The 16,577-nt window shown below is 33.8% G+C and overlaps 2 protein-coding genes across 2 annotated transcripts in view; one reads left to right on the top strand and one right to left on the bottom strand.

Moving 5' to 3' along the window:
- The window catches only part of LOC127871334 (uncharacterized), a 176,238-nt gene that overhangs the window by 30,104 nt on the left and 129,557 nt on the right, over nt 1-16,577 (bottom strand). The window lies entirely within an intron of this gene.
- LOC127871326 (uncharacterized) overlaps nt 14,743-16,577 on the top strand; it is a 114,247-nt gene continuing 112,412 nt past the window's right edge. The window contains exon 1 of the mRNA XM_052414134.1: nt 14,743-14,971. The gene's annotated coding sequence lies outside the window, so the exon portion shown is untranslated. The remainder of the gene's footprint in view (nt 14,972-16,577) is intronic.

The following is a 16,577-nucleotide window of genomic DNA, read 5'->3' as shown; positions in this document are numbered from 1 at the left end:
AACAAATTTTAATTTATTCTCATCTAAATTGGTAAGTGTTCCATATTTTTCTACATTTTTAATCCAATTTTTAAATTCTTTTGAATTTCCATCAAATGATTGTACCACCTGTGAAATAGTCTGAGTGCTTATGGCCGTTTTAACATCTTTAATTTGTTCATTTAAATTTTGAAATAATTCAGGGATTATTTGATTTGCCATTTTGATACAAGCGTTAGGAAATAAAACAGTCACTCACCGGAAGTTGCAGAATGTGTGCGGTCTGATGTCGTTGTTCCCGGCTCACGGTTGTTGTTACTGGTTACAGAAGTTGCCGAAACGGAGTTTCTTCGCGTTGTTTTTCATGGCTTCGTAATTGTAAGTGGTAGTATTTCTTTGTTCGAATCCTGGTCACGGCACCATTTAACGTCCTGTGTCCCGTAATCGTTCATAGTTCATGGACGACACATAGTTACTAACAATGTTCATTACTCTTAAATTACCGGTATGTAGCCTACCATTCGATATCTCGTCATGCGCGAATTGCCAAGATGACGAGTTTTGCATTAACTCCCATTTTCTCGTGCCGCGCATGGGACAAGTCTATTCTATCTATTTATGTTAATTTCTCTGCATAATACAGGATAAAATATTCAACAACACCATGTATCAGTTTCTAGTCCAATTTAATGTCTAACATACTTAATATTTTCAGTTATACAAATACGTTGTGATTGCTACATGATTGTGTCTTTCTCGATCCGTGCGTCTCCAAGTCTAAACGCTAACTGTCTTGTTTCCCTCTAACATCTGGCCCGTGAAACTCAGTTATGAATCCCATTGGTCAGTGTTCTATGTGTCTTTATTTCTAATTGGCTGAATTACAATCTGGAGAAGTCACTATTCAAGTATGCACACGTTAATGAGCGTTGTGGTACAAATAATAAATAATGCAAATACAGCCTAAGGCATGTGTCAACAGTATTGTAACCCCTTTGTTGTTAAACACACACCAGATCCAAATATCGTAATATATACTTGACAATATTTCGTACATAAAGAAAACCAAAATATTTCACCCAATTTCTCATCATTATTTGACATCAATAGCGACGATAAAAATAGCCATAATTTGGCAAACAGTATAATGTTTGCCAGTTGACGTCTTCGCGAAGTTGAACATAAATAGCATGAACATTTTGTTAGAGGAAATCAAAAAGTAGTTACTGTTCCTTTATCAGCATGTTTTAAAGAGTTATAAATACCAATAAATAAATATCAACAAGAAAAATAAAACAGTAAAATGGGTTACCGTGAAGATACCAATTAGTAAATTCCTTCCATCTTCGCGTTTGTTATTGCGAAAGATCAGAAATTTCCTATACGTATTCTAACGCATGACACGGTTCAATAGTTGTCCACACAATGATTTATGTAAGTCAGTCATATAAACCTACTGCCTAGATTGTGAGGAAAGCATCGTTGAGGCCAATATCATCACTGACATCTCTGTTGTTGTTACAGTCAGTGCTCTCAAGAGACTGTTTATTACAATAAGCAAAATAAAGCCTCAAGTAAAACTCGATTAAATATATTAAATATACACGCACAGCTGGTGTCCAGTTGATCATAATGCTGGGAAAATGTGTGTAGTGAAAATGAAAAACGTTTATTTGCATTATTGAAAATGGAGAAAATCGGTAAAAATAAGTCCCTTTAAGCTAAACTGTACTTTGAAGAAATGTCCAACGATTCATTGTTGAGTTACTTACTGTTGTTGGGGATGTCTTTGTGTCTCTGCTTTCTGTTGGAAACATCGATGACAATGGGTTATTTTCAGTTGGCCCCGAAAATCCAACAAAGCGCTCGCTCAGGCATATTCAATAAAAAATACTCTAAAAATACAAATATATACAAGGGATACAACCTTCAAATTTCCTGCACATCACCTGGGTCTGAACAAAGGCAAAAAATTCTCTTCCAAAAGCAATTATTGCACCAAATAAATTGTATAATAATAGCCAAGACATTTATCTTGTTATATACTTTATATAAGCAATCCTTGTAGTGTCATAAAATATAACGACAACAACAGAACGTGAAAAGGTCCCGTTAATTGCAGTCTATCTTTGTTATGTATTTATAAAGCCTTGACATTGTCATTTAAATTGTTAACATGACAAGCGTAACTTGAGAGAATATATCATGTAGGGCTTGTGTTATTTTTCTTTTTCTATATACTCTTTGTAATCTTGTTATTTGACAATATATTATGCTGTTAACTTGTCTATAAATACAGGCACAATATACATACCGAATTAATAGATTAATATCGTGTTTTCCGGTTTTTTATTAGTTGTATACTGGCGAATTAAACATATATACATTATTGTCTGAATTAATAAATGAACATAAGCAAAAAACGTTTTTTTCAATGGTAATTAATTAATCACAATAACTGAATGTCTGCATAGAATAACAATAAATAAAAAATCTTATGAGTCCGGTCGTTATTACCGATAATAATAATGATAGAAAAGACCAAATACCAACGTTGGTGATACTAAAATTAGAAATTGACGGTATAAATACAAATGATCATGTATCATTCTGAATGAAAATTTACAAATAAATACATACACAATTACCCCTTTACATTTAAGTAAAACACGACGGTCTAAACGCCCCATATATACCGTATTAAACGGTCCGAGTAAAAACGATCATTTCCGATCATTTCCGAGCCAATTCAGAACGACCCCTTAAAAATCAAAATCACAAACAAAGCAGATCTGCGCAAAAGTCTTCTACTTTTTTCCCATAGCACGGCTATATCACCGTATTGTACACAACGCTGTTAACTAAACTAATATTATTCGGACATTTGATTGTTCGTTTCCAACTCTTAAATGAAGTTTTCATTAGGTGAAGTATTGTCACAGGCTGTTTGTTGAACATAGTAAATATTTGTTTTCATTCCAAAACTTTCAATTAAAATCTGAAATCTGAGCTAGTTGAGGAATAGTTCAATAAAGACTTATTGAATATATCACACCTTTAGACTTGACTGTAACTCTACGTGCAGATTTTCCATGGTTTATGTGGTTTGTACTTTGCTGATACAAAGATTTCTTTTCCATAACAGTTGTAAACAAATATTCACCAACATATATAATGTTTAAGCTATTTAATGGCTTTGAAGTAGTGGTCAACTTTAATTTAGTTAATAAAATAAGAATTTCTCAAACATGTTGCTTGTTTTATTATTAGGACGTGATTCGTCGGCATTACGTCCCGTGAAATCCCGTCAGTATGAGAATCTGCGTTTGAAACCTTATGGTTTATCAGATTTATACAACAAATATCTTTAAAAAAAAAAAGGATATACGGCGTTGATTATGGTTGGAGTTGTTGAAAGCTAAAGAGTTTAATGAATGGTATCAAATATGGCGAATGTCTTTTGCTGTGCAGTTCTTAGCTGCATCACACGCAGTACGGGATGTTACGCGAAGTTTTCGAGGCTTATTTTACATTATCACATATTGCTGATCATATATCTATAGATACAAAACAGAAAACCAAAAGAAAAAATGGAAGAGAAAATAAAACATATAAGTTAACCGGCCACACGCGAAGTATCCGTACATATTTTAAATATTTATACGCGCGTTCTTCGAACAAATCTGTTTTAGTGGTTTGTCGGGCATTGCTATTCGATGATATTATTAACAGTATTGGGAATCATCGCGCTCATACTTAATTAATACATTGGTCAATATATGGTGGAATAATTCTTGTTAAACTAATCAAAACTAATGTGTATCATGGTATTGTTGAAAACACATTAAGAATCGATTATTGACATACCATAATTATATCTCCGAATATCTTCATTTAACATATTTCTGGTCTAAATAAAATGCCAATTCACCTAGTTAACGCGATAGCGCCTATATTATATAACGATCATTTTACTGGCCGCGAACTGACTCTGATACCTTGCTGGTTGGAATACAATGCATTAAAGTGAGGTCACGATTCCACTACTGGAACGATGGCTTGTTTAAAACTTTATACTTGTAAATGTTTTATGTTCAATTTCGAAAACAATTAAAATGGTTTGGCCAAAACGAATATCAGGATAGGTATAAACCATACCTCTGTGAACTCAAATATACTAGTACGCAGACAGAAATATGGTAGTAATTACTAAATATGAGAACAAAGCCTTTAAGTACAAACGCTCTGGAGCTGACAATCCACTGAATATAAATGTGCACACACAAAGTGTATTGATGTCAAGCGTTAAGTGTAAAACTGTTCTATCCATCAAACCTTTTCATAAGAGATAACATTGTTTCATGCTGAACACACAGTTAAACATTGTTACATGCTATACTACAAAGACGCGGTCATTTTTCCAATGTTCTGGGTTATTATGCTCAAATCAGCCAATGGAATAAATGAAGTGAAGTTGTTTATCAGGGACACTTTAAGCCTCTTCTCTTTGACCTCTTCAGACCGATTCCATCGACAAACAACAACACAAGCATCGACTACTACCAGTGCTGTTTTTGACCCAACGAAAGGAGTCAGTACGCGCGTTGATTTTGTTAAATATAAGTGTAACTCAAAGTTGCGCTAGTTTTGATGTTCTTATAATTAATTACATTATATGAAGGATACGAACGTGTGTGTACAAGAGAATCAGTTAACTGAGGTAGAGGACCATGCAATTAGCAAAAATTGAATATAAAGCACCATTAAATTTTGTCTAATCGTGGATATTAGATAAATTAGTTCTACTTTTTGAATAACTCAAATATAACCCGTACATGGATTAATATATATTAATCTCCATGCAGAGTTGTCGTTCCATGCTCTCACATACATGTACAATCTCTGCCATCACAAGAAAATCCTACCAGATTTGGTAGGGTTGTAGTTTTGTTTAAGTTTGATATTATGAAAATGAGTATCTTTTTCTTTTATATTTTGAAAATAGTGTATAAATTTAGGTTCATAACAATAAAAAATACCTAAAATTAAAGAAAAATAATAACGAGAAAATGGTGTTGTTGTAAAGGATCGTAAATAAAATAAAAGTGTCGGCCAATCAACATAAAATGGTCTTTACGTATCATTTTGCGTTGTTTCAAGCTAATGATTATTTATTTATGTTTATCTGAAGACCTAAAAAAAATCCATTTAACCAAGCAGAAATACTAAATTATGCTCCGATGTTAACTATAACCGCAACTTTTATTGACTTTCCAGCATCGTCCAACGTATGATAACCATCAAAAAATTCTTCACAGTGGCGACCTATGTAAAAGACCGAGCCAGTCCGATTGAGATAACTTGATTTTTCAGTTACTTCCCTTTTGCATTCGCCACTGCGTAGGAGATTGTTCGTCATTGATAACATTCTCTTAGCAGAGTTGTCGTTCGTGTTTCAACATTCAACAATGGCCGCCCCCATGAGAGTCTCGAGTCAAAACTTTCTTACTGCATAAATTGGCTTGTTTCGCTATTTAGAAGCTGTCATTTATGATATATGAATTATTTCTTCACTAAATCTCCGCTAATGACAACAATGGACGGAATTCGAAGGATATATTCGATGTGAATGGATCACTTTCTACAACAATGGCTTCGCCCATTAGAGACTTGATAACACTCGTGTCAAAACTTTTTTACAGCTTAAATAGGCGTGTTTCGCTATTTAGTAATGCAACAATAAATGGAATTCGAAGGATATATTCAATGTGAATGAAGCACTTTCTGGATCTCGACAGCTTGACAAGGCATAACTGGCATACTGATGATACTGGTATTTTTAGTTATCAATTTAAGTCACATTTTGCTTTATAAATTTTGTTCGAGCGTTTTGCGACTCATTAAATGGCTATGATACCCGATATCAACATGTCATATGGGATTGCATATCACCAAGCTGTTCTGAAATACAACATTGATTACAAACTCTTTACTCAAATTACTGGTTTGTATTAATTCTTTCTTCATTCTTTTTAAGTAGTTGATATCATTATAGTCAAAATAATTAGACGTAATTTACCGTTTAGTCCATGTATATCGACCTCATATTTATAGGAGTAGATATTATGTTAAAGGGGCCTTTTCACAGATTTTGAAATGTTTTGAAATAAGTCATTAAATGCTTTATATTGATAAATGTAAACATTGGATCTTAAAAGCTCCAGTTAAAAATCCAGAATAAAATTCTTTAAAAAAAGTAGTCCGCAGCAGGGCTCGAACCAGTGACCCCCTAAGTCCTGGAGTAAAAACGCATTAGCCTGCTCGACTATTCTGCCAAGTATAAATGGTTGATGTATTTTATATCTTATATAAGCAATCTTCGTAGTTTCACACAATTAAACAACAACAACATAACTCTCCAAATTATTCAATCGTTTCGCGTTGCAACGCTTTATAATTTTTAAATCGTTAAAAGATGCATATAATGGCTATATTAGACCATGGTAAATGTTCAGTAATACTGTTTCCTAAAAATAACATAACTAAAACGAAAATTTGCGAATCCGATACAACTTTTTTCATTTTTTGTCAATTTACCAAAACGTGAAAAGATCCCTTTAAAGTTAAATGAACTGTATCCCAGTAACAGAGACATTAAGGCGATTGTGGCCAGTTTAGATCCAGTTCAGCCTGCAGTTGCTTGAAAGCTGTTTGCTTAAGAGCGGTGTATTTCCCCTATTCACTGAAAATAACACTTTTGATCAGAAAATTCATATATAATGATGTTTACTTTTATTTTTAAGAATCATAATGCCTCTTTTAAGTTGTATTCAGCCACAAGCTCTTGTCAGCCTCTTAAGGGTTATATGTTTCCTTTCTTTTACTAAATGCAAAATAATTCTACACTTTGAGACATTCATACAATATTTATGTCTTTACAACATCGACAGGCTAATAAATTTATATATCAAGTACTTCCATACTAACAGGACCATTCAAGGCGGGCAACCTAGCAACCTTGATTTGTTCATATCTTCATTTCAATCTGTTATATGTGTTATGAATCATTTGTTCGGAGAACATTTAATGTTTGTTATAACTTTTAAATAATTAAATGTTCAAAGTGATATTGTTATTGACCGATAAACCAACATACTGATTAAAAGGGAATATTTTATTTATTATTTGCATTTTATCTTACATGAGAAATATTTGCCTAAATGTTTTTCAAACTATGGAGAAATCTATATACAATAAATAATTAACAGCGTTTATAAAAAAAAACATTTATGAAATGGAAGTTAAAAGATAAAAATAAATAATCAAGTTTTATCAGATATTCGTAATAATTTCCAATATAATTGAGTGTCTGAGCAATGTGGATGAATGAATATATCGGATAAAACAAACACTTGTCTACACTTGAATTATGATTTATTTTTCAATATTTTATGCACTTAAGTTTAGCCTTAATGCGTTTTTATAAGCATTTATAGACAGTGTCCCTCCCCAAAATCAAGGAATTATTACTTGTCATTCATTTGTGTAATGGTATACACTAATTTTGTGGTAGAATATTTGAGAAAAACATTAGAAACGAAACTTGTCAGTAATGACATTTTCCATATAGTTATGGAAATTACCGATCGTCAGTTTCCGAAAAACAATACGTCACGGTTTCCAAAAATATGATGGTTGTGCCAAAAGATTTTGGTGTTAATGAACATTACTGGTTTATATTTTTTATAATTTCGATTCTCATTTGATTAATGGGTAATTTCAAGGCTGATAAATTTGAAATATGCAAGCTATTCTTTCGTTTTGCATATGTCTGTCGATACATCTGTACAATCGGTAATTTCTGTAACCACTCGTTAAATTATAGCAGACACAAGTTTAAATAAAAGAAATTATGTTTATCACTAATATTCAACCTCTTTTTTGCCAAAAACTAATACATGAATGATTTAAAAGTAATATTGCATTGTTTTCAGCCAGGAACACTGTCTATGACCGCGAAAAAAAACATAACAAACTTTTTGATTTACGATATTTACTTTATTGATAGCTTGCATGCGGCATGGCGTTGCATGTTCCGCAAGATAAATATCTCGACTTTATTTATTGGATGATTTCGGACTGTTTCATCCAATCAGAATATAGCTTTTAAACGTAATTTAGACCCATGTTTAGCGAGATAATTAAGTACCACTTTTTATACACTGCCAAATTGTGACATAACATGTTGCCTCCCTTGTTGGTTCATGCTACTGTATTATTATGCCCCCCTTCGAAGAAGAGAGGGTATATTGTTCTGCACATGTCGGTCCGTATGTCCGTCCACCAGATGGTTTCCGGACGATAACTCAAGAATGCTTATGCCTAGGATCATGAAACTTCATAGGTGCATTGATCATGACTCGCAGATGACCCATATTGATTTTGAGTTCACTATGTCAAAGAGCAAGGTCACGGTGACCCGAAATAGTAAAATGGTTTCCTGATGATAACTCAAGAACGCTTATGCCTGGGATCATGAAACTTCATGTGTACATTGATCATGATTCGCAGATGACCACTGTTGATTTTGAGGACACTAGCTCAAAGGTCAAGGTCAGGGTGACCCGAAATAGTAAAACGGTTTCCGGATAATAACTCAAGAACGCTTATGCCTAGGATCATGAAACTTCAAAGGTTCATTTATCATGACTCGCAGATGAACCCTATTGATTTTCAGGTCATTACGTCAGAGGTCAAGGTCACGGTGACCCGAAATAGTAAAATGGTTTCCGGATGATAACTCAAGAACGCTTATGCCTAGGATCATGAAACTTCATAGATACATTGATCATGACCCGCATATGACCCCTTTTGAGGTCACTGGGTCAAAGGTAAAGGTCACGGTGACCCGAAATAGTTAAATGGTTTCCAGATGATAACTCAACAACGTTTATGCCTAGGATCATGAAATTTCATAGGTACGTTGATCATGACTCGCAGATGACTCCTAATGATTTTCAGGTCACTAGGTCAAAGGTCAAGGTCACAGTGACTCAACTTTGAAAAATGGTTTCCAAATGATAACTCAAGAATGCTTACGCCCATGATCATGAAACTTCTTAGGTACATTGATCATGACTCGCAGATGACCCCTATTGACTTTCAGGTCACTAGGTCAAAGGTCACGGTGACTTGACACAGTAAAATGGTTTCCGGATGATAACACAAGAAAGCTTACGCATAGAATCATGAAACTTCATAGATACTTTGATCATGACTCGCAAATGACCCCTATTGATGTTCAGGTCATTAGGTCAAAGGTCAAGGTCACAGTGAGTCGAAACAGTTTAATGATTTCCGGATGATAACTCAAGAATGCTTACGTCTAGGATCATGAAACTTCATAGGTACATTGATCATGACTTGCAGATTACCCCTATTGATGTTTAGGTCACTAGGTCAAAGGTCAAGGTCAAAGTGACTTAAAACAGTAAAATAGTAAATAGATGATAACTCAAAAATGCTTACGCCTAGGATCATTAAACTTCATAGGTACATTGATCATGACTGGTATATAACCCTTATTGATTTTCAGATCACTTGGTCAAAGGTCAAGGTCACAGTGACTCATAACAGTAAAAAGGTTTCCTGATGATAAATCAAGAATAGTAAGGCCTAGGATCATGAAACTTCATAGGTTAATTGATCATGACTGGCAGATGATCCCTATTGATTTTCAGGTCACTAGGTCAAAGGTCAAGGTCACAGTGACAAAAATGTATTCACACATTGGCTACCACTACAACTGACAGCCCATATGGGGGGCATGCATGTTTTACAAACAGCCCTTGTTTGTCTTATGTTGGTAAATGTTCATCTCGGTCAATTCTAGGTTTGAAAGTAGGTCACATGTGGTCCAAACTAGGTCAACAAACCAAATCACAGAAAAGGTAAGTGAACACTCCAGAGGTCACATTTTCTTCCAGATCTGCACGAAAATTGGACAGAATGTTATCTCGATGAAATAAAGTTTCAGTTTGAAAGTTGGTAGTTTGTCAAAAACTAGGTCATAAGGTCAAAATATAGAAAACTTCCTTTACCTTTCTACTTTCACATTTTCTCTCTGATCCACATGTAAATTGGTTAGAACATTATTTTAAATGATTTCAAAGCCAAGCTTGAAAGTAGCATATTCAACATTTAGGTCACAAGGTCTAGTCTCAGTGATTAACAGGTCACGTTCCAAAGTGGGCCATGTGCTTCCAAGCATTCGATCAATAACTAAAATCATTAAAATCTATGTTAACACTTAAATTGTTTACCTGATCTTCATGGCAGTTGATCAGAATGTTCAAATAAATAAAAGTAGGAACTCGGTAATAAGGCTCAACTAGATCGGATAGACGCAAATAGTTTGTTCATACTCACAATGCCTTTTTTCTAGATCTTCATGAAAAATTAGTAAACACCACAAAGAAACAATCAGTTTCAGGTGAGCCACATTGTGCTGTTAAAGCTATCTATGTATAGTATAGATTGTTACAAAACCTTGTTTATCAATAAAAATAAATGAAAAAAATGGCTTTCTAAAAGTTGTAGTCTTGGATGATATATTCCTCAACTTATAATCTACGACAATCTTTTGAGAAAAAAACAAAACAAAATTTGACTATTATTATACCCCAACATACTGTGATTGGGGGCTCGCACAGGAATTCTCAATTATGTTCCTCGAAAAATAATGGATTACCATATTGTTGCTGTTTTATCCAGTTGTCTGGACCATTACTCCCAAAAGAATTGTAAGTTCAAATATGAGATATTTAGGTAAATAAATTTTAATGAAGGGAGTGCAGTGTCCAAGAACGAAAACGATTGCACCACAACCATTAACTATTGACCTGCGGATAAATGACAAGCAATAAAAATTACACAATTGCGGTGATGTAGATTAACTTAAATGGATGCTTATTTATTTTATGCTTTTCGGTGATTTATACAGAAATATCACTGAAATAAACTGGTATTTCACATTTTTTAAACGGTGAAAAATAACAGTGAAAATATCGATATTTTTCGCAGTTTTTTTTCTGGGTAAATCGATATTCCACCGAATCCAACAAATATCCTCTATATATCCATCCTCTTCAAAAGCATCGTCAAACCAGTACTTTCAGAACTTTGATTCTACGTACACAGCCGATACCGTAACGTTTACTCGTGTAAGATGCAGAAAGAAAATGTTTATATGTGTCGAATGAACAACTCTAAAGACACTAGGTGATATACCATTGGCGTACATCTCTACGCTATACTGCACAACAAAGATAGTCAAGCGGTCTTTCATAAAATAAGTTAACACTTTTTAAAGATAAGACAACACGGTTTCTATGTTGCTTAGTTCATGTATTTAAAACCAATGCGAACATTCCAATTATTAATTCGGGCCTACTGACAGAAATTTGTCCAAAATTTTATTTGCTCTTGGTGAACGTCCGTTAAGCTGAAAACCTGGGTTAAACAGCTACGCTAATAAACGACGCATATTAAACAAAAGCTTTTTAGAGATTTGGGCGATTTTCTCCATATCGTCCATATGTTCGAACGATAGTGGATTCTATTTTGTGGAAAAAGTTCCTGGAGATGTCCCTTGTCAGGGATAATCCAGCAATTACATATTTTGCCTCCACAAGCACTTTTCTTTTGAGATATGTGAATTTTTCCACATTTGAAAGGCGCTTGTTATGGTGTACTACAGTCTCAAATGAGTCCCAAAACTCAGTCCATTTGAGCTTGTCCCTGTCAAATGACACCATATCCAATCTTGGTAGTTTCACATGGCATTCCTTTTGCTGTTGTGCTTTTTTTTGTTTTATTTGATTTTGCATCTTTTTATGCTCAAGTTCAAATCTAAAACTTTGCATTTCTTGTTGCATCATTGTAAGCTTTTCATCTTGGTAAACATTAATCTTTTCTTCTTTTGTTCTCTTTTTGAATTAATTTTATCTTTAAAATGTTTCAAGTCCATGTAGCATTCCATAGCTTGATCGCACAGGTCACCATCATTATCTATGCTTTGTTGCACACGTTTTGCTTCCTCTGTTACTTCTTGAAGTTTCTCTGATTGTACTTCCAACTTGTCACACTTGTTCTTTAGTTTTTCCAATCACTTATCTGCTTTGAACACAAAGGTGTCCACATCAACGCTCTCTAAATCCATCTGCATTAATTCTCAACTCTCTGAGATAGCTGTTGGGATGTTATTTCTATATCGGGTTCTCACCCCCTTGATGGATGCGAGTGCAGACATTTTGTAAATTCTGATTATTTTACACCAAATACAATAAATCAATCACAAGGCATTAATCTGTGTAAATCCACTGGCCGTAAGAATTTACACAATTTTCACTTTTTCTTCATCCATATGTTCACTTACTCTTATTTTTCTGGTTGTGCTGACAAGCGTCACATTTCAGTTTGCCATTTCTTTTTTCAGTGATAAAAATTCACACGTAAATTCCTTGTGTATTGAATCTTTCACTGTTATTCCCTTTTTTATCCGGCTGGTTTACTTTCACAAGCTCGTTCCGGTTCGCGGGACCAAATAATGTGGCGAATCAATTCTTTATTTTGTGTTGAGGACTGTATTTTTTGTAAATTTCACCACATTTGAATTAATTTTGTTTTTATATAATTTGAGAGTTCCTAGTTCCTTTATTTCTTACAGTAACAACTGAATACTCAGTAAGTTTCTTTACTTTTTATTTTTCTCAAAGCCTTAACAAATAACCAAGGCACATAATTCAATAATAAATTCCAACAAACATCACATTCACACAAGTTCAAGTATCTCATTTATAATTTGAAGTTAATATCCAAATTTAATCATAAGTCAAAAGGTTTAAGCACTATAGATATAATCCAAACAGTCTGTAGGTGGAACTCTTGGTAGAAACTCTAATGTTCAAACACGGTCGACCCCTTATATACCATCCAATCCTGTCAATCGGATTGTTAATATTGACCAATCGTAGTCAAGTTGGCGCGCAGTCTATCCCTTGAAGTTATTGGTGCCTAACTGGCTATTGTTATTCAAAGGTCTTGCGCAAATAGGATCAAACCTGCGCCACTGTATTGTTAAGAACTGATAGGAAGTCAGTATGCACCACCTGCGCCACCGTAATGTTAAAAACTTATAGAAAATCAATATGCGCCATCTCCTCAAAGTTCATTCAAGTACAAATGCAATTTTATATACATTTGACTATAGAAATAAAATAAAACATAAAACTCTTGAATTTCACGACAAAAGGACCATAATATCGTTTTGCATATATGTCATACGCAGTAATTTACACAAAAACAGGTAAGATCCCACAGATACACCAAGACCAACTCTTTCTGCTATAGTTCCGATGAATTGTGTAATAGTATTTCTAAATGTCAAAATGATAGACCCTGTAGTTGTTTGGACTCACAACAACACCAATATTCTTTTAATGGTGGGGCGGGGGGGGGGGGGTCCAAACCAGAATCATTATATTGTGAATGAGAATTAGTTTGAAGACACGCATGTATTGATACTATTAACATCAATCTGAAATAGCCACATCGAGTTAAATTGTAGACTGTATATTTTGATCTATTTGTTTACTCTGCATGTAATGTTTTGGTAGTTCAACTCCGAATAATATTGAATTTAAACACAATTACCACTCGTTATTAATAGTTGACTTCTATCATATAAACAAATGAATCGTATGTTATCAATGATGTCTTCATTGTTCAACTGTCTATTGTGGTCGAATTCGGAAAAGCAATGTTGTTAAAGCCGTTCAAATTAAACACCTTGTTGCACTGCGACCGAACATGCCTCTGATTTCAAAGCGATTTATTGCAATACAAAAACAATTCTGAAAAAAAAAGGTTATGAAATCTTGATTAAAAATACTTACAGACAACATTCCATTAAAAGTTAATGATTGTGTATAACCATCGCAGTATCGTCTAGAACGCAGGTGAGGCCTTTAGGTTACAATATACTAAATCTTTTATGAGTGCAATGCTATACTCTTTAAAAACCTGAACATCATTTATAAGAAGACACAATTCTCTGTGTGGGCACTTGCCATGACTTTATTTTAGAATGTTTCTTTGTGCATGTGGTAGGGAAAACATTGATGTTTAACAGAAATTCACTCATTTGCTTGAAGGTTAAAGACTACATGAGACTTTGACAGATGGCGGGAAACCCTCATCCACTGGTACGAACCCGGTAAATTGATGGCTGTAAAACAGTGACCGCTGATTCGCATCGAGTTCTTTCTTGCAAAACGCATGACCCCCCTTTTTTATTGTCTAAATCATTGCGGCTTGGAATGCTCTTTAAGAAAAGGTATGGTTATGGGGGTCTCTATGCGCAAAAGTTTGACTTTATTTTTTGTTGAAGTTATTGCTTTTACATTGAATTTGTGTAGGAAATCTTTTGGTATATTGTAACCTAAATATACAAATCAAGGTTAACGAGTGAAAGCCTGCATCTGCACACAGTTTATTCAAATGTTTTTTTTCCAAAAGTATATTTTCTTATCTTTCTAACCATGAATAATGATATATTGGATTGTAGTTTGTTCAAATATTTCAGTAAAACATGGAAGGATTGTATTTGCTCATGCATAACCTTGACTTATAAGACTGTGTAAAAGTGTGTAACATGGTGGAATACAGCCTGTCCCTAAGCGGTGTGAAAGTTAAAAAATCTCTTCGCATGATTGATTAAGTACAGTGAAATCGAAAGTATTAGGTGTATTCTTTGGTCGTATTAACGGTATAACACACAGAAACAGTTGATTGTAATGACAACAATAACTCTAACATTTGCTTTCTTATCGTGCTAGTTATTATTGAAGATGTTTTGAACGACATAAACGTACTTACAGTCAATTTACCATTACCGGATAAAAACACAATTCGGATCAGTTTGATGTTCAAGGTTAAGTATCGCATTAAATGATGATTTTATATTTATAGTGAATAATTAAAGATGATATTTTGAAAATAGCGTCTTAAACAATGTTTGAAATTTAAAACGCAATCATTGAGTCTGAATCTCCTATCAGTTTCTGCTTGTTTCCTGACAATGACATGTACATATGATATCGCGTTGTTTATGTCTGGGCTAGTTTGGAAAACAAGATTGAACATTGTACGCGGCCAATTGTATTATTATAAGTAAGTCAAAAGTATAAGCTTATAACAACCAGTTTCACATGAGGGGACTTATGGTTGTCTGTCGGTCAGTCAGTCTGTCACACTTTTCTGGATCCTGTGATAACTTTGAAAGTTCTTCATATTTTTTCATGAAACTTGAAATATGGACAGATTGTAATATGAACATTATGCACGTCATTTCATTTCGTTCCTACGTCAAAAATTCTGGTTGCTATGGCAACAAATAAAAACATCTGACAATGGTGGAGCTGGTAGAGGACATTATTGCTTGGCAATAGTCTTGTTCTTACATGTATATCCATTCAATAATATTTATTCCTTCAAAAAACAATCTTACTTTTGTTTTGTGCATATGAATGTGCAACACATTGAAGGGAATGATTTATTAAGACAATAGCAGATCAATCATGGTATGCTAATATAAGTAAATGGGCTGTACCAAACATGTGAACAGACCCTGGTCCCAATTTTGACTTTAACTATTATTACGCTCAGAGGTTGTAAGATAATTGTTTAATGTTATTTTATATAAAAAAAATATATTTAAAAAAATAGTATAATAATATATCTGATACACATATTATACTATTAGTATTTAGCTGACATAAGTTAACAGCTAATTGATTTATTGATAATTAGATCAATAAATTGCTATATCACTGTACAATGATGCATATGTAAAACATTCTTGTGTTTTGAAATTGGCATATTGGGTAACTCTTTTACAGTAGTAAAAATTAATATTTAACAATGTATAATTTTGAAATCGTTTGATCTGTGTCAAAGACAAAGCATAGTCGATAATGACTTTTGACGCAATAATAATAAGAACTTGTAGTGTAACTGCATGTTTTTTTGTTTTTTTTTACAGGGCCATTTCCTTCAACATGTTTTACAAAGCCATGATTATTGATATTTAAAAAAAATCGTACATGTCTGTGCAAGATAGCCACTGAAGAAGCTAACAGTTCAGTCAACATAACCAGTCGTTCAATTGCTACCGCTGCTCCATCGTCATCATTTATAATCCTTTAATATTTAATCTTACATCAAACATTATTGTTTGAAAGAAACTATATTGGTGTATAAAAAAGGTCAGGGTTATTTATACCAAGTCGTTTTTCCAAAGTTGAGCACAATGAAGGATATGTATATTTGTGTAGGTTAAAATTTGCCAAATATTTCTAGAAAAAAAGAAACAAAATACAACAAGAAAACTGTTTATTTACAAATAAACCTGATTCACTGTTGTTGTTTTTTTTATGCCCCCCTTCGAAGAAGAGGGGGTATATTGCTTTGCTCATGTCGGTCTGTCGGTCGGTCTGTCGGTCCGTCCACCAGGTGGTTGTCAGACGATAACTCAAGAA

The sequence above is a fragment of the Dreissena polymorpha genome, chromosome 3 (genome assembly GCF_020536995.1).
Source record: "Dreissena polymorpha isolate Duluth1 chromosome 3, UMN_Dpol_1.0, whole genome shotgun sequence".
Taxonomy (NCBI): Eukaryota; Metazoa; Mollusca; class Bivalvia; order Myida; family Dreissenidae; genus Dreissena; species Dreissena polymorpha.
This window is presented reverse-complemented; position numbering and strand designations above follow the sequence as displayed.